Source organism: Loxodonta africana, chromosome X (genome assembly GCF_030014295.1).
Source record: "Loxodonta africana isolate mLoxAfr1 chromosome X, mLoxAfr1.hap2, whole genome shotgun sequence".
Taxonomy (NCBI): domain Eukaryota; kingdom Metazoa; phylum Chordata; class Mammalia; order Proboscidea; family Elephantidae; genus Loxodonta; species Loxodonta africana.
In genome coordinates, this window is record NC_087369.1 from 141,147,201 (window position 1) to 141,152,375 (window position 5,175).

Consider the following 5,175-nt stretch of genomic DNA (forward strand, 5'->3'; position numbering starts at 1 on the left):
TGTAGAACATTTTCTTTATAAATTATGTGATGCCAATTGAGGTAGATGTTTCTCAAGACCATGGTCCCCACAGCCCTCAGCCCAGCAATTTGGTCCCTCAGGGACCTTGGATGTGTCTATGGAGCTTCCATGACCTTGCCCAAACCGAACATTGTGAGGGCAGGGGCCATATCTTTGTCCTCCTAGGGTTTTTTGTGTGTATTTGTTTTTAATTACCTAATTTACTTTTTGAATAAGTAATATATGCCTCTGATACCAAATTCAGAAGGCATAAAGAGTGTACAGTAACAAGTTAGTCTCCCTCCCACCCCTGTTCCCTAACCGCCCACAGGTAATCTCTATTACCACATTCTGGTGCTCCCTTCTGGAACTATTCTGCATACATTCAAACATGTATTATTTTAGCACAAATGGTAGCATTCTTACTCATATTTGTATTCTCAGTGTCTAGCAGAGTGCCAAACACATAGGGCTTCAAAAGAAGTTTGTTGATTGAAAGTTTGTTTTTGCTCTAACTGACAACAGCACCTCAAAGATTACATATGAAGCTTAGGGGGCAGCATGTTTATGTCAGGGAGGGAGGAACAACTCAGAAAAGGAGGGTGAGAATGGTTGCACAACTCAAAGAATATAATCAATGCTACTGAATTGTACATGTAGAAACTGTTGAATTAGTATATGTTCTGCTGTGTATATTCTTAACAACAAAAGATAAAATAAATTTTCAGTAAGAAGGGAGAGTTGATATTGGCAGGCAACAAGCAGTGCCTGCAATAAGTAATAAAAGTAGTCTACATTTCTGATTATATTCTTAGGACAGATTCCTAGAAATGTGATTATTGAATCAAAAGACAAACATTTTTACACTAAATAAATTACTGTATGCCCCTCCTCAAAAAAAATTTTAAACAAGAAAGATTGTTTGTTGCCCTCATTTCAGCCATGGGTGTCTGAACTCTCTAGTTGAAATTTCTACATGCTTATCAAAATTTTACCTGTTTGGGCTTGCAGCTCTGGCTGTATTTTCTCAGGACTGAGAGTTACAAAAAGGCCACTGAGGCCTTACTTAATATAAACAAATCATTATCTTTCACAATACAACTCGAAGCAGCACCCTAATACACTAATTTCTTCCCCGTGCCGTCCAGTATGAAGTGAAAGCCTAACTGTGGCTCCTCTGTCAGCAGCTGTTCCCTGATGCTAGGGTTGAAGGGATTTTAGTGCCACTCCATATCTTTGTGGGGTCTGGAAACACACTCATCTCTGCACCCTCAGAATTCTGGCTCAGGAAATACAATGCAGGCGTTGCCGAACCACTGCGGTATGCCTCAGCCCCTGTCAGAGCTGGCTTTTCCAGAAACATCCAGATAGTGCCCTCATTGTCTTCTCTCTCTCTGAAACCCTGATGTGATGAGGGGACAGACCGAACTCCTGGTGGTACAGTGGTTAAGCGCTTGACTGCAAACCGAAAGCCGCTCCACAGGAGAAAGATGTGACAGTCTGCTTCAGTAAAGATTTACAGCCTTGGAAACTCTATGGGGCAGTTCTACTCTGTCCTTTAGGGTTGCTCTGAGTCGGAATTGGATTCAACGGTGATAGGTTTTGGTTTGAAGGAAGAAGGGAAAGGGAAAGAAAAAGGGTCACTCCTTGCCCTGCTCTGTTATCACAAGGCTCGCAAACCCAGGGAGGTGCCTCAGTTTCCTCATCTGTAAAATGGGTGCGGGGTGATAAGTGTACCTCCTTGTAAAGGATTGCTATGACAATTAAATTAGTTAATAGATTATAAAGCATTTGGAACAGTGCCTGGCATATAAAAAACAAACCCTATATAGGTGTTTTTAAATAAAAATAAAAATTCGATTGTGTTGGCAACTCTTGTCTGGAGGGGGGATGGGAGGATAGAGAGAGAGGGAAGCCGGCAAAATTGTCAAGAAAGGAGAGACTGAAAGGGCTGACTCAAGACGGGGAGAGTAAGTGGGAGTAGGGAGTGAGATGTATGTAAACTTATATGTGACAGACTGATTGGATTTGTAAACGTTCACTTGAAGCTTAATAAAAGTTATTATAAAAAAAAAAAAAATTCAAATATTAGTAGTTCCTGTGTTAGGGCCATTTCCCCTTGCCCCTTGGTTGTGAGTTTCAAGGCCTTCACTTACTGATCTTGGGTTCCTTGGTGCCTTTTTTTCCTCTTGGAGAAGAGCTGAACACTGTATTGTATGGTGAAGCTCTTACACAGAGAGGAAAAACTGAAGAATAGTCCATATATAGGCTAAAAATCCTATATAAGGGCAGGATTGTACAGGGTTGGTAGTTCGAACCCACCCAGCAGTTCCACAGGAGAAAGACCTGGCGATCTGCTCCCATGGAAACCCCAGAGGGCAGTTCTACTCTGTCACATGGGGTTGCTGAGTCAGAATTGAAGCAAAGGCACCTAACAACAACAACAACGAAGAGCTTATTACATGAACTTTTTCCTGGGGCTGCTCAGGGGGCCCCCACTCTGCCTCTGAAGAAAGGCTGAAGAGAGTTCCCCAGAGAGCTTCCCCAGTCCCTTCTGGAAGAATTGTGCTGCTGAGCTGGGTGAAATGCTCAGCCTCCCCAAAGCTGTGTGTGCTGCTATGGCAACGAGCCCCGTCCCTTCGGGGGGCCTACAGAGCAAGACAACAGCTTAGAATCCAGATCTTTGTCTCACAGTCATCAGAGGTCCTTCTGCCAGATTGGCCAGCTGGGCCTCAGAGAACAGAGGTGCCCTATGCTCTTCAAAGGGCTAGCTTTCCAATCTCGCTCCTCCTAGGCCTTCTCTCCAGGTGTCTCCTTTCTACATTACCCCGACAAAAGTATCATGCCTTCCAAGTGACCTAGCACCAGAAAGACTTCTGAAGTCAGCTCACCTAGCCCAGCGGCTTGTGAGGAGGAGGCTCTGGGGGAGGAGTCAGAGACTGTCTAAGAAGGCTTCAGAATGGGCCTGGGACATCCCTTAACGACCCTCACCCTCGGAGACTCATTGGGGTTGCAGCACCCATCCTTTATGAAAACCCTAATGACCCTGATCACATCCAGCTGCATTCCCTATGCCTTGTGATCAGGCAGGGCTGGGTCCATGTGTGCAGAACAGCAGGGGTTCAAAGGGCACACCACCCTGCTTCCCAGCTCTGCCGACACACAGTTTAGCACAGTTCTGTGGAAAGGGAAAATAAGACTATCCTTAACAACCAATATCCACATATGACTCATTCAGCAAATATTTGTTGAGTGCCTATGATGAACAAGGTCCTATGCCAAGTACGGAGGGGAATGGAGGTGGATATAAAGATGAACTAAATGGGGGCCGTGCCCTTAAGGAGTTTGTCCTCAACCAGAGAAACCAGTCATATAAGTGATTGGTTTATAATTTGAAACCAAACTTATTCATTGATTTGACAGTTGCCGAATACATACTCTGAGCCAGTAACTGTGCTAGGTGCTGGGGATACAGCAGGGAAGCAGAGAGAAAAGGCCCTACCTTAGTGGAATTTATACTCCAGTGGCAGATACTGGTCATTCAGTAGTAGAATTCTCATCTTCCAAGCGGGAGAGCCAAGTTCCATCCCCAGTCAATGCGCTGTATGCACAGCCACGACTTACCAGCAGAGGCTTGTGTCTTGCTATGATGCTGAACAGGTTTCAGCAGAGCTTCCAAACTAAGACAGGCTAGGAAGAAAGGCCTGCCAATCTAATTCTAAAAACCAGCCAACAAAATCCCTATGGATCACACTCTTTGAGGAAGATGCAGTCACCACTGCACAGGGTGCCCAGTACACCTGCTTCTGCTCCTGACTCACCGCCGTTCAAACTCACCAAGGAACAAGTCGGTCAAGAAGCCGCGCTGCAGTCATGGCTTTTAAGGACACTAGAAAGACACCCGTGGAATCAGAGATGGCCATCCACCAGATAAGAATTACTCTAACCACCCACAGTGTAAAATCCCTGGACAAGCTGTGTGTTGACTTGATTAGAGGCACAAAGAAGAACCTCAAAGTGAAGGGACCGGTTCAGATGCCTACCAAGGCTCTGAGAATCACTACAAAGAAAATTCCTTGTGGAGAAGGTTCTGAAACCTGAGATTGTTTCCAGATGAGAATCCACAAGCAACTCATCAACTTGCACAGTCCTTCCAAGATCATTAGGAGATCACTTCCATTAGTATTGAGCCAGGAGCAGAGACCGAAGTCACCATTGCAGATGATTAAATCAACTATTTTAATAAATTGACTATCAGTTGCTAAAAAAAAAAAAAACAACTCTACGATCATAGTGGTTAAGATCCACAACAGATCATGGGGATGGCGTAGGACTGGGCAGCATCCATTGCACGTGGGGTTGCCATGAGTTGGGGGCCGACTCTATGGCAGCTAACGACAACAACATATTTCAGTGAGGGAGGCAGAAAAGTAAGAAGACGATTACAATATGGTATGACAGGGGTTATGATTGGAGTCAGCAGACAGAGCTTTGGAAGCAAAGAGGGGCAATGCCTAACTGACACTTGGGAAACCTGCAAAGCTCCCTCAGGGAAGTTCCATCTAAGCCAAGACCCACAGATGCCACGTAGTATGGCTACCATGTGAATGGTGCCCCCTGAAGGATGAATAGGAATTAGCCAAAGGTAGTTAGGAGGTGTGGAGAACCGAAAGTGGTTCAAAATGGCTAGAATACAAAGGACAACTAGTAATGTGGATGGAGCGAGTTTGGGAGTAGGAAAATCATCAATTTCCAACTATCACTGTAAAGGTCGGGTCACACAAGAATCATCAAAGGTTGCAAAACTTTAGGGGGAATTTTACTGAAAAGCAGTAATTAAATTGCATAGTCTTAAAAGTGTCTTTGCACAGACTGCTTATTATTTTCAAGGGAGGGGAAAAAGTAGTTATACAGTAGAGAAATCGGGCACCACCTATACCTAGTGATCAAAATCTACGTCACAATGAGAGGCAGATGAATGCCAGATGAGACACAATATTAACCAAACAAGTTGCCATCAAGTTGGTTCCAACTCATGGCAACCCCATGTGTGTCAGAGTAGAGCTGTGCTCCATAGGGTTTTCAATGGTTGATCATTCAGAAGTAGATTTCCAGGTCTTTCCTCCAAGATGCCTCTGGGTGGACATGACCTCCAACCTTTCAGCTAGCAGCCAA

General features: G+C 44.6%; 1 pseudogene; it reads left to right on the forward strand.

The window, feature by feature from the left end:
- The first annotated feature begins 2,924 nt into the window (after nucleotides 1-2,924).
- On the forward strand, nucleotides 2,925-4,229 carry LOC100659647 (small ribosomal subunit protein uS10-like; annotated as a pseudogene).
- The last annotated feature ends 946 nt before the right edge of the window (nucleotides 4,230-5,175 follow it).